Raw genomic sequence first — 24,362 nt, forward strand, 5'->3', positions numbered from 1 at the left:
TGCGAAGAGGTTTTGTATGGTCCGTGTATTGAACGATTTGTTGATTACATTTTTTTAATAGATACATGGATAGCATATTACGTATACGTTTTCGAAATAGCCTTGCTTTATTAACGTTTCATATATTAAATAACATTTTGTGACAATAGTATTATGACTGAAAATTTATCCGTTATCCGTCTGTTAAATTTTATATGAAATACAATATTACAAAACCCATAATTACAATGCGTATTAATATACGAACCCTTTATGGACACGTTCGTAAAATAAACTGACATCGAATAATATCGAATGTTTTATATATAATTCATAAGCTTCCCGCAAAAGCCACTATACCTTTGTGAATTATTTAAGCGTTAGACACGTATTATTTTTGGGGCTTTCTGTCCCTGTTTGTCCAATAAAATATCGGTGACTTGTAAAGGGTTAACTTAGAAAAACATATTTTATTTACAGCCAAGATGCACATCTTATAAATTAAACATGAGATATATTGTTTAGTAGTTTCGTCAAACCATATAAAAGGTGTTTAAACTAAATCAAAATGCCGAAATAAATAATGTTTTAGATACAGAATAATTGTCCAATATAAAGTATAAATAATCCCAAACTATCCGCATTCTACACCACCTACTAAAACGTCTAACACGCTCCTCTGAAAACAATACGTCATCAATTCACACACATGTGGAAGCATATCGATCGACAATTAATTCGGGCAAACATGCAGGATCTTAAGACTCAACAATAGCTCAATCTACGCTTTCTAAGTGAATTGCGACAACAATCCCACGCCGGCAAGCCATTATTAACCCTTTCAAGTCACAATCTCAATTTGCGGTTATTTGTCAACCGCGTAATGTTTCAGTGTATTTCGTTTAAAATCTCGTTTTAACATTCGCCTCTTAATGTTTTTGTTGGCTCGTTATGGTAATCTGTGATTCATTGTAAGTGCGATGTTTATTTTAATCTGTAATGACATGTGGACGTTCGTATTTCGTTAGTGGGGAATGCTTGAGATTTTCAGTTTCTATGTTTAGTTCTTTATTTTTATGTGATTTTGACAATGTGCAAATAATTTTATCATATTTTGTATAACATGTCTTACAGGTTGTAATTACAAGCGTTCCGCGTGCCTGACTTCAAGTAGTCAAGGAAAAATACAGTCCTTAGGTTTTTTTACTCGCACAGTTTCCGTTCCCGTGGGATTTCCCTTTTGTCCTTTCTCAATCTCAAAACATCGTAGTACTGAAGTTCATACAAATCGGGCCAGGAGTTTAGGTGTACAGAAGAAGAAACAGTCAGACACAAGAAGAAACAGTGTTACTTCCGCATTTATAATATTTATAGGGTATTTATACTATTAACATATATTTTATCTATACATCTTTGCTTTTACTTTAAATTGATTGTTGTATATCATAATAAACTGCTCTTATATAGTATGTATTTTAAATTGTTGACAATAGAACTGGTTTTAACTAGTTTAAGATAAAAAAAAACGCAATTTACCGTCTTCAAATCCAACCCAATTTAGTAGGAAAGTAAATTCAACCCAAGTTTTATAGCGAAAACAAAATTGTCAACAAGAGCCGAGTACACATTGTGATCCTGGGAGGGTCCTTGTTTACCCAATAACGATGATATGAAGCGGAATAATCGATTCGACAAACAAGAGGGCTACCGATAATGCTCGATACATCGATACAATTCGATTCCGATTGCTATTACATTCAGTGGGTACTAAATATAATGTGACTTATGAATTCGTATAGGAATAATGTATATTAAGAACCATATCAATGTTAGCATGTTATTCGATTTACGAAGGAAAAAATGCAGTTAAATAACTACTTTTTCATAGAGTTAGTATTATGTCAGTATGAACACAATAAATTACATTCACATTGAATTCAATTCACATCATTGGTATTTTGTGTGATATTTTTTTACTGTTTTTCAAGTTTCTTCCATTCCACCAAAAACGGCACCTGTATTTGGGTGCGGTTTTGCCTCGGAATAACTGCATTAAGGTTTAGTAATAATAAATATAAAATTGCATCCTAAAATATTATATTTAGCATCGGCATTAGATTGAAGAAAATCCTATAAAACACGAACACAATAACCACATCAGTGATATCACCCCTTAGCTTGTCAGTGAACCTCTCATCACTCAATCCACCAAATCTTTCATCTACCTTCAACAATAGGCCATAATCAGCTGAATTACCACAATGCATCACCATCAAAACATATTCAACATCAAAAAGATTAATATTAAGTTTTCCCAGCCATTGATTACTTGTCACATCAAAGACCCATGAGCCCATTGTGTGACCTTTGCGTTTCCGAAATTTTTCCATTCATCCACTCCCTTATGTTCATTACTATTGACTATTGACGGCTTTATTTATGTAATTTGCTAAATGTATGTTTATAACAAATTGTGACAGAATAATGTGTGGCAAGGAAAGGTAAGAGAAAAGTATAAAAATAGTTTTCGGAGATAACGGGCAAATTTTCTGAAAACAAGGTCCTTCTCAAAGCAAATTTCTTGAAAGACAGTAACGAAGCAACGTTTTTAAATTATTGGAATGGCTAGTAAACATTCGTTCAGAATACAGCGAATGGTGACAGAAATCACAAACCAATGTTTTGATTCAAAGAAAAAGTGACGACAAAATAAATTATTAATTTTCGGCGACTGTGATGACACGCCTCACAATGACTAACGATCACGACTAATGTACCGCATCCAAAGATGTTAATGCACAAACTGCCATTTAAATCTGTCTGATTTAACAAAAGTAAACAATACACATAAAGCTCCTTAATTTTTTCAAGTCTGTACACACTGCCTGTAACCATTAAAGAGAACAATCAAAGGGGAGTGCACACTGACAATCCAACAAATCACTTGCGCACACGCAGAAAGCACGAAAAGTAAACACGAAATTATTTTTATTGTCAAGTTTTATTGCGGCGTGATTTAGTGATGACAGGACATTCGACTTACTTTTATGACGGCGCGAATAATTGTGTTTTTAAAGAAAATAAAGCGAAGGGACTTATAATTAAGAAATGTACAATTAGTTTGGATATAATTAGCACGGTATTCGGGAGACAGTCATTATTATACCTTCATGTATGAATGAACGCACATTAAGTCTTATTTATAAGTACCTAAACCTTTCTTAATACTGTATTTATGAAAAATAAACTGCAAGTTCAGTAAATTTAAGTATAAAAAATAACCAACAGCTCATTCTTTAAAATTAAATACCTCTATCGATAATATAAGCAAAATTACTGACACTTCGGTAAGCTAAACGAACATAGTAAAAGATTAAAAAACGGTAAATATATAAACAAAAAATGCAGCCATCGCCGAAAGACCAGTTTCCAACTTTCATCTAACGCTAACAATGACGCGGTGCCGTAGAAATAATTTTTATATCACTAAAATGTATTTGATGTACGAATTATATCTAGAAATAGCCCGAGCATTTGGCACCGTGTTCTGAGGGGAAACAAAGCGGGTAGCTATTTAAATTATTGCGTATACGCAGCCGACTGACATTAGCGTCTAATAGGAATCTGTTATGAGCTTGTCAATGAAATGTTAGCCAATAGGTTGATAAGCAGGAAGTCGATGGAGGTGTTTTGGAACAATGCGACATCTAACACATGTGTATACGCCTGATATTAATATTACTAGCTGTGACCCGCGGTTGAAACCGCGTAAGTCCGTATCCCGTATGAATATCGGTATAAAAAGTGCCTATGTGTTATTTCAGTTGTCCAGCTATCTACGAAGCAAAATAGTATTATTATTCACCAATAGATGTCAGGAAAAAAAAAACACGAATATGACATTTTCTAAAAAAGATTCCTAGCTAGATCGATTTATCGCCCCCGAAACCCCCTATATACAAGAATTGCTCGTTTAAAGGTATGAGATATGATGGATTTATTTACAATATTGTTTAGTATATACCACCGTAGCAAAAGAATAGCAAATCAGTGATAACACCCTGAGCGCAACTTCCTCGTGTAGATTTTATAACACGGCACATGTCCATCTATTCATTCTTACATATTCTTCATATCTTATAATTATATTTTGGGATGTGTTTATAATATGTTTCTGCGATGAATTAAATTTAGATTTGAATATGATTACTACTTTAAGTATTTCAATTTATCTTAAGACATAACATCAAAATAGGGTTTGTTAAAACGTGAAGATGAAAAAATGCTTACTAAACAACCATTCTGAAAACTACACACAATTATCCAAATAGCATCGTATATACTTACTCGAAACCCACATAGTTAGCGCTCAAAAGACCAATAGAAATAAATTGTACACAATCCGCACAGAATCACAGATATTATCAAAATCGTTTCAAACCGAAAGCAACCATTGAAAATCGCACAAATCCCTACATCTATTCGAACTAACAGATATTTTCATGTGAAACGGATGTTACACCATTATCTGTGTGTCTAAATGTTTTTATTTTCTATAAAGCATGCCAGACGCTGATTTCGGCACATTTATTATATTAACGTTTACCGAACTCATTTATTTATAGAACAAGAAAGCACAATATACAGCTAATGGTGATAAGCGAAACAAAAATCGCATTGTTACGCAGAACAAATTAAAATGTAGTAAAACAATGGAGAATAAAAATACAAACGATAAAAGCGGGAACAGATAACCCCGTACAATAGTTTATTTAAAAGAAATAGAGGATTGATAACCTAGAAAATTCGTTTCGAAGGAATATTTTGCATGTGGTTGAACTCTCACCTCGCGTATTATATAATTGAGGAAGTGTTTAATAATTTTACGCATTGATACTGCGAAATGGCATAATATAATATAGTGCTAGAATATCGTGTTTACATAAACAGTCCGTTTATTAAATACAATGGTAATAGCAAAGATATTTATTTACTACAAAACAGTAGAAAAAGTAAACTTTGGTAATATGAAAACGATATCATTTTAATAATCTATGTATTCTGTACGGTACATCAAGTTACGTACGGTACCTTATTATCACAAACATCCATATTTTATCAAACAGTACACTAATACAACTAAAAATAGACATAAATCGCCGTAGAAACAGCTCCATAAATAGAATCGTTATAGGTATATCGTATAAAACATTAGAGATTGTTGGATTTATCTCAATAACCTAAATTACGGTAGACACAATTCAATTGATAATGCCACCAAAATGGAAACAATAAAACGATCAACACACAAAAACTTCACATTATCTGTGGGTCAGCGATCGGCCAGTCGTCTGACCCATATCAAAATTGTACAAGCGTAATTTTTATTTCAATTATTTACATAACCAACTAAAATCAAGAGTGAAATTACATCGTATAAGATAACTACGTATTGTTGTTTGAAATATCAAGCGCACCAGCATTAAAAGGCGTCATAATAAACACTTTTTTCTAAACATCTTGCTGGTACTCACTATGGACTATATAATAACGAGAAAATAAACACGACTGAATATACACTTCTATCATCTTTCTACGTCAGTCGTGAAATCTGGGTAAATATTACATTTATGACAAGCTGTCTCTGAATCTGAAATAATATACAAACGTCATCATTGGATTTCTTAGAAGCCGCTGGAAAATTGGTCAATTTATCTTGTGCCAGAACTTTCGTAGTTAAGGAATCTGACACGCTAGGTCGGATCTAATAAGAATGTCGTCTTACAAAAGCATTGTGAGTAAGATGTAGCATTAGTTCCTTTTGTCCACACCCCAGCACGTGTGTTTCGACTACTGAGGAATTCCACCTTTTGTACCTATTATTTGCATACCAACTGGTTCCGTCTATACGATATTAATCAAAGGTTTTATTAGTGAACATCAAAGAATAAACACAATACTAAGATCTCTTATAAGGTACCCTCAATACCATTGTTACTTTTGTCAGAGGTTGATTTATGAGCGGCCACTGTTGTTGGACCACTCCGTATTGTGTTGTCAGTTTTTGTTTGGACCTCGCCGACATTGTACTACCCCTTGCTTCAGGCCAGCTTCGATGCCTTTATTCGCGTTGATCTCGCTGTGATGCTTCTTAACTCACATACAATTCCCTAATGTCTGGTCAGAATTTTTGAGCGTATTATAATCCAAATTTTTTAACTCATGAAGTATCTCTTTAATTCATTGTATGTATTAGGTAAGCTAATGGACGTTTACGTTTTGCCGTAAGAAGTAAAAGTTTTATACCTTCATTCAGCATCGCTCCACACAATATTAAAATTCATTATCTTCCACCAACAAGAGGTACTTCGCAAAATCGCGCAGTTTCATACTTCATGCAATCCACAGACCCATTCTAATCAAGTCTAAACACGTTATTAAAAACGCAACAACCGCAAACATTTCGGATTGTGCTCGTTCTTGTCCCACCCTTTGTCCTTCGCTATCAAGTCCTTGACCGAGCACATTGTTCGACACAAAGCAGCCGCTGCGATTGAACGTTTGTAATATTCATGCTTCGTTCCTCGTATTCACATTCGACGCGTCTCCGCACATCCACTCTTTCGGATCATTACGTTTACCACTTTTGTCCGCTCCCCCCTGTATTACTCCTTACACATCTTTAATAGACACACTATTGTGTACGTCGGTGCTTTGATTGGCTCTTAATGTTTTTTCTCATGTTTTCAAGTTTGTAATATTTGCGTCATCAATACTAATGATTGCAACAGCACAATGGATATTGTTGTGTAAGCTTATTGGATGTTTATTCAGAATCTACAGCGTCATTTTGTTTAGTTGGTGCTGCGTTTTTATTAATGTGCGTTGTAACAATAAAATAATATTGTCAAATAAATTGCGAGCCGAGTGCGAGATAATGAAATATATGCCTAATAACGCCACGGTGATACATTTGATTAACATTGCATTAATTTTGCTTTTGATAAATTCGAGACTGTTTTTTTTTTCATAACATGTTTTCCATAATATATGGGCAATAAAGATGCCGTAAATATAAGCGAAACAGAAGATGTACAACGTAGGTACATAAATGAAAATTGATGCCGTAAAAGTTTACATTTTAACTTTCAAGATAGCGGTAGCATAATTGAACATGGAGTGCTGTTGCGTTCAGATTTAAGGGTCTATTCACATTCAACTCTTACACACAGATAATAAATAATAACAGTATATCAAAAATTAGCAATTAAATTTACATTTTTCCTACGTCTCATTCCATTCATCCCAATGACATTAATTCCCAATACATAAGGCCAAAAAAATAACAACAAAAATTACACGAGTGATGTAAAGAATCGTCAAAACCCTATTGATTATAGATTAATTGATTATCCCACATCAAAACTTTTTAAACTGTATTAAAATCGTGTAAATATCGCTTTAATACATGCATGAACGTATGAAAAGTCTCCATTAAATCTAAATCCGTACACAATCCAGCCATAAAATATTGCTCCAACAATAAAACAGAAGTGGTTATATCTTCATCGGAACTGGCGAAAGTGTTCTGTATTATGAAGTTTTTATAATGGTGTACTGGTTAATTTCTACGAGTTATAATAATTTTCGATACATGTTTTCGTATCTACATATTGAAATAATATTAAAACATCAACGGTATAAAAATAAACACTGTAATAGAAATATCTTACAAACAATATATTTCTAATTAGAATATTATCTTTGAATTATATGAATTTATAAAATGAACTGAAAATTGAAAATTGAATTTTAATAATGAAATACAAAATTCAGATTTTATACAGGAGTTATATATTTAATACATTTCAAACATAGTCTACAGAATAACTTACGTAAAAGTCCGCTGTATCATAAAAATTTGGTTTATAATATTTTATACCACTCCGTCTAAAATGAAGTTTCAGTTATTTATTATCTATACAATATAATATAAATACATCAGATCAAATTAAACAAAACGTCGTAATTTTTATTAAACATAATATTATCAAACACGTGGTTTATACAAGATTTGAATTCATGTAAACGAATCAAAAATAAATTAGTAATAATAAAACTCGATTTTTCTTCACATACGTACGACTATAACTAAAAGAAAACCATTTCATTAATAACAATAATTTACGCAGACAATCAAAGGATATATCAAGCAAAACAATATGTGAAAGATATAACGCATTTTTTATGAATTATTTCCTACTTCTCTTTTGAACTCGTGGTATCCATCATGATCACATGTTGAGCTTTGTTCCGAGGGCACATTAGTCATTGGATTTAGTTTTGTTTCTTAGGAACAATCTCATTTGCGCGGATTAAGTCGCCTCATCGTTTGTTGGAGTTTTCATTGTTGTGTGATTGATTCGATAGGAACAGGTTTCCCTGATGAATGTATCAGGAATGTGAAGGATACAGCAATATAGGTGGCTATACAGGTTTTGATAAAACATTGATGGTACAAAATGTTTTACAGTTCACATATTATGTAGACACGTACGTACGCGTGCTATTGCAAATAAATCGTAATAATAGGTTTAAGCTGTTACGATTTTCATGAACTTTCAAAGCGATTAAACGTGATAAGATTTTATTAAAGTTTTAAACGAGCATAATATCTAAATCTAGTAATTCATTATTAAACAGAACCGTTCTAACATTGTTACAACCATAATTTACATGCTACAACCGTTTACCTATAAAACCCGGTTAATAGCTGAAATACCATTAACACCGGGCTAATTAAAACCGTCCTATAACATTAACAATTATTGCGCTACTAAAATCTCATACTGAATGAACCTTATGATATTCGCGTCCAAACTAAAATAAACGAATGCTCGAACGGAAACGGCCGATATATTATTAGATACGACAATTCTATTATTTTTATTCGTAACACATCGCGGAGATTTGCTCATAAATCTAAGATGGCAGACAACCTTTAATAGTATAAAATGGAAGTTCCTAGAACAAGACATTGCTTCACACCTAATTAGGCCAGACGGTAATGAGATTTAACTTCAATGTGAGAATCGTAGAAGTTCATTTTAAACGTCTTTTTATTTTTATCTGTAACAATTCATTTTTATATGAAAATTATATTCTGCAAAGCCGAAATAGTAATTTGTCCTATTCAGAACAAATTGATCTTAAAAGGTTTGAAAGAACATAGTAAAATCGTTAGTTTAGTGTTTGGAACGACAAAACAAACTACATATACGGTACAAAGCATAACCGAAAATGCTCTTCACTTGAGATTTATACAAAGAAACCGTATTTTGTCACCTCATAATAAAAGCTAATAGTAACATCCTTTCCGCTCCACTTCAATTAAAAATATCCTGTCATCAAATAAGAACGGAAGTTTGATTTTCAACTCGCGATCTGTACGCTTTCAAGTATTGTCTGTAATGTCATTTATTAGTAACACCAACACGTGTTTTGGTTTATTTCTCAGCGGTCGTGTCACCATTACGACCGGACATCTCTCATCCTCACCGCAACGCATTATTTATCAGAAACACCATTCCGTTCATTGTTTCATAATAAAACATTAATTTTGTCAACGGCCTCCACGCCTGGACGCGATGCTCCAATATTAGAACTTCCGTTTACATCACAAAACAACGGTCCGATATCGTTCTTTATTCCAGCATTTCAAGCGAGAATCTCTCGACATTCGCAAATAACATCCTCACAATCTGCTCACACGGAACACATGCAAAATCTTGAACAATCCAACAAAAACAAAGACCCTTCGATTTGTGAACAAAAAATAAAAATCACGTGCAACCGAAAAGGAAGCAAAAAAGGTCAACAATATGCCTAATCTACAAACCATGTCACAGGCTAAAGGTTACGAAAGGTTGCACAAAAAATTGTCTCAGAATGCGCTGTTCTAATGAAATCATCCGTAGATCCCACGATGGGAATCGTAAATTGAATTTTATTATAAGCCGCTCACAGTTCAAGTTCATTCGATGAGTGGATCAGGATTTGAACGCGGCATTGTTCGTACCTCAGGGAGAAGAGACAACAGATTGTCTTTTTTTCTTTTTCACATATGGCATCGCAATCCTGGACGATATGTGACACATGTGTCGGTTTTGGGTTACTTTACAATAATGACTGCCTCTTCACTGTCTCATATTCGAGCTTACAATTCGTGTTTTAGGTACCTACATCATATATCTAAAACGTTGGAGTCAATGCACTTTTTTCCCTTTGATGTCGTGGAGAAGGAACGCGATATTATTCTGCTCTGAGATGTCGTTAGCTTATCAACAGGTGACATATAATACGGCTGTTTTCTTTCGGCTTAATTGAACGTCAGGTAGAACCGAAATAACTCCGCCACTGAGTAGAACATTATCGTGGAGCTTTTTACGGCTGCAACAAAAGCAATAAATCGACTGCAACCGAATAAGTAATTCTAAACCGAAAAGCTACTGAAACTTATCTGCTCAATAAATTCAGTTCAGCCATAAATAGAACTATAAAAATTATTTTACGATACACGAGTGAGATACATTAAGACAATGTTACGCGCGTATTTTACAATGGCCACATTATGGTTTAATTGATTCGGCCACAATGGGCATTATGCGGCCAGTCGCGACCACAAAGATATTATTGTCTATGGCCGGGCAGACGTCTGGTAACACTTGACCAGAGACAAAATGGCTTTGTAATGTTTGGCTGGGAGGCGCCATCCGTAATTTAATATGTATTCTAATTAATGCAGCTTGATTTTGGTTATAAATATATCCTTATGAATCTCGTCTTTTGTTCTTCGATGATTCAGATGCTAGTTTTGATAAATATTCCAATTTGTGTGATATGCTGGTTCTGAGAATAAGAAATTAAGCGAGTAAGAAATGTGATTGAAATAATACACACAAGGAAATTCTTTGAAAAATGTATTACTTCAAAACTTCCTTTTGCCACATAATTTTTTATTGAAATTTCACCATGGTAAAAAGTTATTTATTTATAAAATTTCCGTTGAAAATGAATGAACATATGTACGTAAATAAAATTATACAACTTGTTATTATAATGAAAATATTTTAACAAAAAATTCACTATGACATTATATTCAATAATTATTGCTTACTAGATGCTAGTAAGAGTTTTATTTTATTGTAATAATTTCTTTATGAGACTGTAGATGTGTTAGTTTAATTTTACTATGTAGGCAATAAATTTTATACTTGTACGTATTTAAAGTTATTTTATAGAGATATATATATAATTACAAATCAAACTACTAAAACCGTGTGAAATAACTACCAAAAATATAAAGTGATTCAATAAATAGGCTGCCATTAATTTATCTGAATATGGAAAATTAAATTATCTTCACGTTGCAACACCTACGACAGAAGATACAAGATATGTATATGATAAGATATTATAGACCAAGTGATAAATATGGCCATTTTTAATAAAACCTGGGGTTACGGTATAAGTCGACAAACACTATGTTATGTTATTTCAATGTCGAACTTAGCATGACCAAACTTAATTGTAATGGGTCCTGTGTCCATCGAGCATTATGAAAATTACCCCTATTTATAACAAGTGCATAAAATATATAACATTAGCTATATCTAATCAACGATTTCCTCATAATTATAGATCAAGTGACAGTTGCAGTAAACATGTTACACGGGCGACGTTTGTTTGTTTGTTAATGGGAAAAATGCCGCTCCAAAAACGATGCGATTGACACGTTGCGTTCAACGTTAATCTGGGATTCATTGAGTTGTTTTGTTTTCACGTAATGTAATGATAATGTGAATTTATCGTGTAAATGATTGAATTAATCTGTCAATTAAAAATGGAGGAAAGCAGGTAATGCTAATAATGTAAATGTATAAATAATATAATAGTGTAAATGTAAATGTAATGCAAAAAAACTCTTTTCTTTTTTCATAATTTTAATTGTGTTTAATTAATCCTATTCCACTAATATTATAAATGCGAAAGTTTGTAAGGATGTGTGTGTGTGTTTGTTGCTCTTTCACGCGAAAACTACTGGAGCGAGTGCAATGAAATTTGGTACGTAGATAGCTTGACAACTGGAATAACATAGTATATAATAACTGGAATAACATAATAGGCAACTTTTTATCCCGATATTCCTACGGGATACGGACTTACGCGGGTGAAACTGCCGGGCACAGCTAGTATGCCATAAAAATCTCATAGAATTTTTAAAATCTCCATCATATTATAAGCAGCACAGTTAATATCACTACTAAAAATCTAACGAATATTCTTTGTTCTTTTTGAACCATAAAACAGGGATATGATAACCATAAAGTAATTCGGCGCAAACAAACACACAGTCTAAACAATATCCTGCATCCTGAATAGAGAATATTTTTAGTACAGTTCGATGTAACTCGTAAAACTCTTTATTATAAATATGAACCTGAGTTCATTTTATGGAAAAAGATACAATAATAATCAACTAGTTTCGATACTTCCGCGCGGGAAGGAATAACCGTTTTTTGTACTCGTAACTTGTGATCAAATATATATTAATCTTGAATAAATAACTGTTAAATCTACCACAATGTCTTTAATTTTAATCAGATTCATTTATCTGATAACAACTTCTGCAGATTAATAGTTATTGGTTATGAATTAATATAATAAACAGTAATTTATTTAAGAATTAAAACTATAGATTTAAGATGTGACTTTTTGGGGGAAAATTTGAATACATAATAGCATCGCAGGAAAATCTAGACAATGATGGAGTTTATATATATATTGATTGTAAGTAACCGTGCTCGTATTTATAAAATGCTTAATTACCTAAATTAGTATTTTCCATCAATAATTTAGCAAGGATTTCTTGCCATTTCGCGTACAAGATCCATTAATTACATTCATTGAATAAAAGCAAAAATGAACATAAAAACATTAGTTCTCTTCACACACATGGGCGCCATTAACGCATCTGGGGCATCGAAAAATATCCAATTTCCAATACAATCGGAGTGCAGTTTTTTGCCAACCCGCATGCAATATTCGTACATTGGTAGATCATATGTAGTGTATTTTATTGTTTTCTCGCATTGATGAACCGGAACACTGATGTTAGGTAAACTGCAGTTTGGGGCTTGCTTTTTTGTGCTCATTTTGCGATATAATTTCAGCATTGCGAATATTATCTTTCCCGTACATTACCAACTACTTTCTTGTCACTTATGAACTCTTCTTTAAGTATACTTACTTATTTATTCGTATTTCAAATAATTGAATAACTATCCGTTGTCATGGCAATTATCTTTTATTAATATAAACGAATCGCGGAATCTCAATTTTGTTCTAAACCTCCACTCTTTATCCAGCCAACAATGCGACGTTCGTAAAGAAAACTGATCCAAATCCTTTCTCACAGGCAGAACACGTGTGAGTTTATAATAAAGGTGTATTGTAATGGGCGTTTCCTACTCATCTCGTATGACGATTGTACAGGAAACCCTTTGTTTCACGATCCAGCCATGGAGCAAGAAGGCACGTCCAGAGTAGGTAGATTCGATCTGAATTGTGTCAAGGTTGGCAAATTTTTAAATCACTCTAACTATTGATGGAATAGTATCAATTTATATTCGCCAATTTATTAGTATTATCTGTCTGTTTTACATATAATGTAGTATGAATTATTTTACTTATACTTAGATATATTACTTTCAGACATGTTATATGATATTCCTTATAAGCGGTAGATTTAGTAATAATGCCTGTTTGTAACTCATTCATGCGAATACAGCTTACCAGATTTTGATGATACTTATGTACAAGCATACACATAAGCTATGAAATACTCGTTTTTGCCCCCGAAAACGCGACATTTCTGATATTATCATAAATGCAAGATGTACCGTGTATTACTTTTCAAATACACCCGTTTCCATCAGGAACATTATCGTTGGCCCTTCCACCTTACACCAACAATAGCACTTCCTTAACATTCACTAGCCCCAATAATTGTCCTGTAATTGCACAATAAAACACGTGCTGTAAACCGAAGGGTTCTTTGCAAACAATAGGGTACAAGTAATGCACCTACGACCCTTTCTGAGGGACGCGGTTCGAGTGACGAGCGTTAGACGATCTAATACTGATCTTGATGTTTTAATGTTTTTAAACTTGGTGCGGATTATACAAACTCCTCAAAGACAATGTTAGAAAACTGTTATCGCAGTTTAAATGTTTTACGGACTAAAAAGATAAGTGTAGAAAACTTATTACCTATTGGGACCTTTAATACAAAGTAAGTACATAAAAACATGACGTATAACTTTTCATTAAAAGTGTTATAACATTCAATTTTAACTACATATTAAATTTGACATAACCGTGACTTCCAAGGATAAAATTAATATTCCTTTTTCGCATTAGATAAATTTGTAATCCTATAAGAAAAACCGAACAAAACTATAATTAAATTGTTTTCAGTTTGTACACCAAAACCGCTGGGATCTCACTATTAAGTCCCCAAGTACGTAGCATCGAAAGAAATGGAAGGCCGTTGTCTACGACGAATGACAAAGGCATCAAATCAATGGGGAAGCATTGTCGCACAATCGAGTTTATTTCGTATGAAAATCGGACCGACTTGTTTTTAAAAGGGTGCCAAATGAAATTACAGGCGTTCCGTGACAATAATTGGCCAATCAGCCGTTATTTTAAAGGATTTTATGAATGATTAATCTACTATGAAATGTTTGTATTATTTCGAAGCTGATTTTTTAATTCGCTCGCTTTTGTGATATTGTAAGCTTGATTGATTTATTCAATGATAATTGATATGTTTACTTAGATCTTGTTTACTGCGACATCTTAACATAAACTGTTTAAAAGAGGTTGTGTATAAATGTAGTGTTAAAACATAAACATAAAAAACAAATTATCACAAACACGTGACCTGTAGGTACAAAAAATTATAATAGTCATACATAAACGTAATTCAATACCAAAATTCCTACTCTATATGAAATGCGTAAATCGGATTCAATAAGTCTTCTGCCATAACATAATCTGTATTCTTACATATTCACAATGGGACGAACAAATCTAAGTTACAACGTGATGGGAATTTAAAAAAGTGGGGTGAAGATAATGCTGCCGAGTTGTGTGAATTATAATCCATAATGCTAACGTGTTACGTGTCTGACGTACTTGATTTGATCGGATGTGATAGGAGTAAGGTTGTTTACTATTGACGTGTGATTTAAAAATATAGGTCATATTATAATAAATGTCTAACACCCGGGTCGCTCACTTGTGCGCAAACATTTCTCCAATGTACGAATGATAACGTGTTTTTATTAAATAATGAATTACACCTACTTGAAATAAACTGTTGGCAAATGTTTGAGTGATTATAGATTATAAAAAGCTGAAGTTTTTATAAAAAAGTGTGCTAAGAGAGAACGATGCGTATGTTCAGAAATAAGGAACTCGACCACAAATTAAATTACTATTAAATGCATAGCATATGAGTATAGGATCATTTTTATTGTATCTTCGTGCTGTTTCGATAGAATTAAGAAAGTTCTATCGAACTATGTAGCATTATGTTTTCATTTAGTCCCTGTGAGATACAAACCATTTTGCTTTTTTAAAGAAAGGATTTAAACACCAGTGGTTTAATAAAATAGAATAATATTACTCATCATCAGTCATTTCCTAAGTCACCAAATACCTAGCTATATTCTAGAATTTTCTAGAATTTAATAACAGATCTATCTGGTGGTCTATTTCAGGTAGACATATCAAAGCATCGGCGAAGTCTGCAAATTTTATGGCACAATATTCCAATAAACAAACACGTGAAAATCAAACGCATATCGAATGACTGAAGCAATAATCTCGATATACAAAGTTTTGGAAATAACATTATGTATCGTAAACCCACATCTTAACGTCTGTATTCATGCTATGTGTTTGTATATATATAATATATAAATGCACTTTTATGAGATTATTGCTTTATTAATAAATAGATTATATTTTCCGTATCTGGTCTACTGTTTTAAAGATTAATAAATTTCACTGACAATTGAGTAGTTTTAAAATGTTTTTCAATAATATTATTAAGTATAAATTGAACTTTTCACAAATTTATTTATCATTTGTATTAATCATATATTATTATATGTAATATGTAAAGATCGTATGTATATACCATAATATGGTAACTGAAATTCATACTAAACACCCACCCGGTTGCGTCTTTAGTAACCAACGTTCTCAATTTGAAAGAGGTTCTCAGTTCGACTAGGTTCTTTTATTTTGCTTATGAAATTTATTGAGAATTGGTTCTATTTTAGAATCTGACTCACTGTTGTCAGACGATGATTAAAGAAAATAATTATGATTTTAAATAGGTATTAATAGAAATCAGATCAAACATTAAAAATCTTCAAAATATTCCACTCAAAGCAAGGTACTCTAAGACACAAACAAGCGGTTAACAGCGATAAAAGCAAGTTCCCTTATAAACTTTAACACGCCATAACCGACCACAATGTTTAATAAACTACCGATGTAACCGCATCCCATCAACTTCGATACATCTTTAGCAGACCGCATTTTATGCCGGACCTATAGATATATAAACATAGACATGTTTAAAGTTATTTTTTAATATCCACTGCATCCGTTATATGTTAGGGTTTATTCGATTGAATTTACGACTGTTTTGATTGCAGCAATGTTTTATATAAATACTATACGGTTTCCTGTTAGTTGATATGAAATATAATGTTTGTAAAAACAATTGTAGTTATTCTACTTTCGTATTGAAATAGGTTTTTCGGAAACTCGAAGCTTTCTTAACCTTATTACCTAGTTGTATTTATTAGCTTCTATTTGTATCATTAGATTATGTATATCTATAATATCATATAGGTACATATACATAATCATATTCAATGAACTAGAGGCAAAGAAAACAAAACTTATACTCCATTCAAAATAGAGTAGAAAACGTGCAGTGAATTAATATTAGATGGATTTATAATATTTTGTAGTCTTTTCATTACATCCTTTACCTTGTGTATGTAGTTATATTAAATATGAATTTTTAAATATGAAACAAATTGTTCGGTAAGATAAGAAGTGATAAGGGAGACCTATCGCCGAAAAAGTATTATAACTTCACATCTAAAAGTAAACGGTTAAGGGTTTGTAAAGGGTTGGTGCGAATAAGTACAGATAGCAATGAAATTTTTTTATCAACATTACCTAGTTTTTAATCCAGTAAAGGTAAGGCATAATATTTTTTTTATTAGGATGCAGTACGAAATAATGCATGTTGTAGACTTTCCACTTGAATCCCTATCTATAAAAAAACCCGCATCAAAATCCGTTGCGTACTTTTAAAGGGCATGTATAGGGACAACGGCGACTTTGATTTATATTTTATACATGTCTAGTAATATGAACTATAATTATACCTACGTATTATAATATTGAATCACTAAATAGTATAAAACAAAGTCACTTTCTCTGTCCCTATGTCGCTATGTATGCATAACTACGCAACGGATTTTGATGGGGCTCTAGATAGTGATTTAATAGATAGAGTGATTCAAGAGGAAGGTTTTTATTTTTAATTACATCTATTAAACCACTCCGAATTAACGCGTGCGAAGCCGCGGGAAAAAACTGGTTATATTACAAACGTATGTATGTCAGGTATCAACAGAGACAATGTGAACTCAAACATTTATTCATTAGACTTTTTATAGAAGCGCTTTTGCCGTCAAAATACGTTATAATACATTTATTATTTACCACCTGTTTTGTAAGGTAAGGTTCTGAAATATGATCTTAAACCGATTGCAATAATATTTGGTACGTAGATAGCTGGACAACTGGAATAACACATAAGCAACGGGATACAGACTTACGGGGGTAAAACCGCGGGACGCAGATAGTATATATATAGTTTCTGTCATTACCACCAATTTGAATGCAACGATATTTCGAAATATGTGGAATTCCGCCCAACAGTCTAGATTATAGTGCATTTCAAAGAATGGTCATACAGTCATAAATATACGTTCCAAAATCAACCCTCCTGACACAGTCGGTTAACTATATACCTGTTACCTAAGCGCTGTTTTCATTGACTAATTAACCGATGTTAAAAAAACAGTCGTTTAACGTGTGTTTTTGATGGAAACGAGATTAACAGACGATTATATTAAACACCGGTTTGTGGTGAAATCAAGTACGTACATATTCATACGAAAAGAATTCGGCCTGAGTTTTATAATACACATTCAAACATCCGGCGTTGAGTAATTTTATATTATTTACCGAGGAATAAAATACTTTAGTATTAACGGGTTATATTTAAATCGTGTGGTTTTATGCGCTCCATATTATATTTGTTGCGTCACATCGATAGATATTACATTATACGATTTGTCGTGAAAACATGCCTACGAAATATTAATCTATCGTAATGTTATAAAGCTGAAGAGTTTGTTTGTTTGAATGCGTTGATCTCAGGAACTGCTGGTCCGATTTGAAAAATTATTTCAGTGTTAGATAGCCCATATATTGAGGAAGCCTATAGACTATATATACCACGGGCGGAGCCGGGACGGACCGATAGTAAATTATATAATAGATACCTTCCTACCTACATTACATAGGTATTTATCGTAATTCAAAGTCTCAAGATTATTCATATTCTGTTATAATGTAGCACTAGCTTTCGTCCCGGATTCAACCGTAGTAGGTATATATAGCCTATAGCAATTAGGGACCATATACAAATGCACAGGTAAAATAAATTTTTAAAATCAGCTCAATAGTTCCAAATAGTACCCCCTATCTCTATACATATAAAATGTTCGTATAACAATGTTAGTTATTATACTCCTCCGTAACTACTAAAACGGTTTTCATGAAATTTTCTATGCAAATCGGGTAGGTCTGAGAATCAGCCAACATCTATTTTTCATACCCCTAAATGATAAGAGTAAGGCAGAGCAGCGCTTGCCGGGTCAGCTAATAAGACGTCATCACAGCCTCCCAGTTCTACCAACGCATCGTATGTAAGTCATAAATTCTGAGGAAACTTTTGTATTTTTGTATGTTGTTGTTTTCACGCAAAAACTGCTGGGCCGATTTCAAAGATTCTTTCACAGCTAGTTAACTTATAAAACTCTCACATGGAATTGTGTAACCAGACAAAGAACAAATATCCTATTTTCTATCCTACTAATATTATAAATGCGAAAGTTTGTAAGGATGTGTGTGTGTTTATTACTCATTCACGCAAAAACTACTGCACCGATTGCATGAAATTGGGTACGTAGACAGCTGAACAACTGTAATAACATATAGGCAACTTTTTATCCCGATATTCCTACGGGATACGGACTTACGCGGGTGAACCTGCGGGGGGCAGCTAGTTAGTTATAAAGTCATAACTTATTAATTGCAAAATGAATTATACAAGTGACGGTTTATGAAAAATTTTAACAACACAATAAAATATCGATATAGTTATATATTATTCCGACATACCTAAGTGTGCTAATAACTGTTTTGGACGTTTATTAATTATGTATTAATCATAATTAAACGAGTTTTTTTAATTTGTTTGTTTCGGTATATCTACAGATATGAGATAGACATCTCTATAGCTCGGCTAGCGGTTTATAAAGATATGAATCATCAACAGAATTTACATAAAGTGTGATACTCTTGTAAAAACATTCACATTTTATCTTTTACACAATCAAAGGTGGAAAAGATGCAGGTCCCTGCCTCCTTAATAAAATCGTTTTCACTTAGGATTTCTTATTTTGATTCATCATCATCATCATCAGCCCATATATGTTCCCACTGCTGGGACACAGGCCTCCTATGAGGGTTCAGGCCATAATCCACCACGCTGGCCAAGTGCGGGTTGGCAGATGTCACATGTCGTCGAACTTTTAATTCTTGGACATGCCGGTTTCCTCACGATGTTTTCCTTCACCGTTTAAGCAGTGGTGATGTTATCCACATGCGCAGATAAATTGAAAAATCAATTTAATTCCTGCACGCTCGCCCGGTCTCGAACCCCGACTTATCGATTTTGAAGTCCGAGGTTCTCACCACTAAGCCACCACTGCTTTTTTTTGCTGCACTGCTTATTTTGATTGTGAGATTTAAATCCTTATAAATCACTACAGCTTAAAAACGGTGAAGGAAAACATCGTGAGGAAACCGGCATGTCCAAGAATCAAAAAAGTTCGACGACATGTGACATCTGCCAACCCGCACTTGGCCAGCGTAGTGGATTACGGCCTGAACACTCATAGGAGGTCCGTGTCCTAGCAGTGGAAACAAATATGGGCTGATGATGATGATGAATTGTCTGAAAGACCATTTTGCACAAGCAATGTCCTATGATTAACGCGTCTTGAACCGATGAATCTATGGTTGAACCACTGGGCGGTCACCCATCAATTCAAGAACTACAACTAAGGCTGCTTAACCAGAATATAAGGGTCTGGTATATTTAACAATTTATTGCCATGATGCTATCGAGATTGGCCTTTATGATATTTAGATATATATGTTTAGATAAGTTTTTATTTATTTATCAGAATGAAACTGGGACCATACAAAAGTAACAGCTTTTATATAAAAATAGAATCATCAGAATCGGTTCATTCATTCAAAAGTTCTGAGGATAACAAAACAAAGTCAAGAGAAAATACTGATTGTTTTGAGTGTCGGAATAACTTAAAAAGCTAAGTTTAATTTATCATCATTTATGAAAGTTGAGTAAAAGATGTCTACATCTATTTAATATTGTATTACTTTATATTTAATTATAAGTTTGCCCGTGTAGTCACACAAACTGACAAAATCCCCAAAGAAGAGAAGGTAGGTTTGTGTATCTCCACACAGAAAAATCATATGTCGATCGTATGTTTGCTTGTACGTTTGTATGATTGATTTTATATGATGAACCGATTGCTAGGACTCGATTTCAACCGACTGATTTATTTCAATTTTTGTACAATTATCAAAGAACCGTGACAATATAATATATCACGAGTTTGTCTTATTATTCTGATTACGATTGCTAGTATTAAATAATTTTCTTGCTTCTAGGGATATATAAGAGCAAGTGAGACAATTTAGTTACTACTAACATTGATTAACTGTGATGTTTAGTTTTATCATATTCATTTTTCCCCAATTTAACTCGCGTGAGTCTATTAAATTAGTGTCTCAAAAGGCTTATCATCATTTTCTTTACATTATCGAGCACTTTTATTTAAATATGTATTAAATATTCTTTGATTGATCCCTTGGAATTTTCTGTAGTCAACATAAATTTCCTTTGCTCATTTAAAATTACCCGATAAAATGTTTTATCCAGAACTGTTTAGTAGTTTTGTTCGTGTTTTTCAGACATACAAGTTTATAATTTGTACAACACTAACTGCACGCCCCAGCTCCGCCCGGGTAGTTATTTATCGCAATTGAAATAATACAAACTATCCTATCTCTTAAGTTCAATCTGCACATGGTGCGCAAATTTGATTTGAATCAGTTGAGTAGTTTAGGAGTACATCGCGGACAGACAACGTGACACGTTATTTATATATATTAAGATATATACATACAATAAATGTAACATTAACATTATGTATATATGGAAATACATATAAGTATGTCATATAAATAGGCATATATTGAACATTTATAATAATGTTACAATTGTTGACAGTTGACAGTTGACACCTCATGAAAATTGCTCAATTGTCGACTTTTTTCTACCCAATTAAACTCGAAAACTACTTGTGTAAACCTACTTACGTCGAAATCTGCATTTGTAAAAACCATAAATGGTGGGTTAATGATCTTGTTGAGACTATGACTTATTTATATTGTTTTAAACCCAATTAAAATATTTACGTAAGTAGTATATAAATTAAAGCTATATTCAATTTAAAAAATCGCAAGACCTAAAACTAGGTAAAAACCTAAACAGTCCTGTCGAATATAATACGAAAATCTCAAATAAACATAATCTTACAATTGTAATATTAAGTTACACATTAAAAAAAATAATGAAGTTTAAGTAACTATTACAAACGTCTCTGAATAACGCCAAGTGTGTCAAGTGGCCACTTAACTATCCACAAGGTACATAAGTACATACATACGTCTGTCCCACGACAAGGAAAATAATGAGACAATTTTTCGACACATTTAAAACGTCCTTTCATATGGAATTTACATTCAAAACGTGAAAAAATATTTCGTATATACGCTATTCACAAAAACATTACGATAATGAATTTTATTCAATAGGTTATTAAATTAAAATTCTTGACGTCAAAGTCGGGACAACTATCGTATTACATATACATCATAATATCTATCTAAATGTATAGTAATGAGTACTAAAATCTAGACAATATTTTAAATGTAGACAGACACCTAAGCAGAATTCTAATCTTAAGCACTAAGGTATAAAGAACATAAACTGAAGTCTAACTCGAACAAATATTTGACCAATACACTCCGATACAAACTAAAAAATATGTACAAGACATCGAAGAATCATTCAACTTAGCAACAATTATTTAAAATAAAGACTTGTTTTACAACACCCTATTTCCCTACCTTCGCTTAATTCACGACAGTTTTTTACGACAAATAAATTCGAAAAACAATCTTATAAGCCCAGTGACATCAATTGAACGTATTAAAACGTCAACTCGAAATTATAATAATGTTTGGTATGTTAAACTGCCTTCATTTATCAAATTTAATAAATAAGTGAACCCCAATCCCACAATAAAATATAATCAAATGTAATCTTACCTTCAAATGAGTGAGCATTGTTCCTCTCGCCTTTCGAGACATCAGTAATAATCTAACGACCGACGACAACAAAAAAAAAAAAAATAAATGAAAAAAAAACAACCAACAAAAACACGTCAAATAGTCCAAACACAATTCTTTGGCATTTTACACAGTCCCAGTCACGAAAACAAACACACACAAAACAAAAATAAAAATCGTCACGATGAGTTCGTAGCCGCGATCGTTTACACACGGAGCGTGGATACGTCCGCCGACCACGCACTCCCAACACACAATGCTAACAGATCGAAGCTTGCTGACAATAAGCGCGCGCTACAATTGACCACCGCCCCGCGCCGCTCGCGAGCGACAAGGACGCACCGACCTAATGTCACTGCCCTACGAACAATGCCGTCCTTTTACCATCCTTACTTGCAAATTAGCAATGGAACGCTACCACCTCAACACGCAATTACCATCTAGAATACATCTCGCGGCTAACTCTGTAAAAATTTGCCAATATTCTATTTAGAATACCGTTAATTTTCAATTGTCTATTCGTAAACAGCGCGGAATCTATACAAAGCTTGCGGCCGTCCTTATCTAACTGGCTGTATTTCGTGCGCGTCGTCCCGCTCGGGCCGGTCGCGAGGTGACTAGGAGTATCTTCGTCTCGCTCTAGGCCCCGCCCAGCGAGCTTCTTTGACGCGATGCAGTGTGCGTGGCGCGGTGAACAGCCGGCATTGTAATGCCGCACACCACAATAGCGCGGTGGGTGTACTGCGAGGGCGTACGAAAAGTCGATACAATAAAACGTTTGTATTTGAAGAAAATTTTCTTTTCGACAGGGCGTGCAGGCATTGTCGAGGCGTGGCCGGGAAAATAGTCTATTGTACGCGGATTGGCGCGTCTATTGTTGTTTCGGCGGACTTTCCCATCGCTACGGCGAAATACGACGCCAGATTTTAGTTCCACAATGGATTTGCATATTTATAAAAAGTTTTATTGTAGCCGAGTTATATACAAACAGGTTACGTTTGTTCCAGTGTATGAAGGGTTATAACAATACACATAATGTCCGATATAATAGCAACAATTGATGTATTTAACAGAACTTGCTTAAAATTATAGTAGGGAGAGATCTTCAGTCTTCATTATGCAACAACGATATTTCTTATTTAATGATTCAGAACATAATATCTTCGAACAAAATAAGGAGACAAAATTTTATTGCTTTAATTTAATTGGTTAATACAATTTGGAGAGATCAATGACCTCTAGACAAAATGCATTATTAAAATTGAACAAATTTCATTAACAAGTCAAATTAAGGCATATTCATATAGACATGTAAACATACAAACAGTATGACCTATATTGTATCGTAGCGCAGGCGTGGAAGAATGTATGTCTCGGGGTCCCCCCTTCCCTTATATGAGGAGTATTATCTACTGGGGTGG

At 33.3% G+C, this 24,362-nt stretch overlaps 1 protein-coding gene across 2 annotated transcripts in view; it reads right to left on the reverse strand.

The window, feature by feature from the left end:
* Positions 1-24,362, reverse strand: part of LOC119837490 (transcription factor egl-13) — a 225,806-nt gene that overhangs the window by 73,289 nt on the left and 128,155 nt on the right. The window contains exon 1 of one of the 2 annotated variants that reach the window (XM_038363083.1): positions 22,921-23,476. The exons of the other annotated variant lie outside the window; for it this stretch is intronic. The gene's annotated coding sequence lies outside the window, so the exon portion shown is untranslated. Of the gene's footprint in view, positions 1-22,920; positions 23,477-24,362 lie in introns of those variants that run through there. 2 annotated transcript variants of the gene reach the window in all.

This window comes from Zerene cesonia, chromosome 27, assembly GCF_012273895.1.
Source record: "Zerene cesonia ecotype Mississippi chromosome 27, Zerene_cesonia_1.1, whole genome shotgun sequence".
Lineage (NCBI taxonomy): Eukaryota > Metazoa > Arthropoda > Insecta > Lepidoptera > Pieridae > Zerene > Zerene cesonia.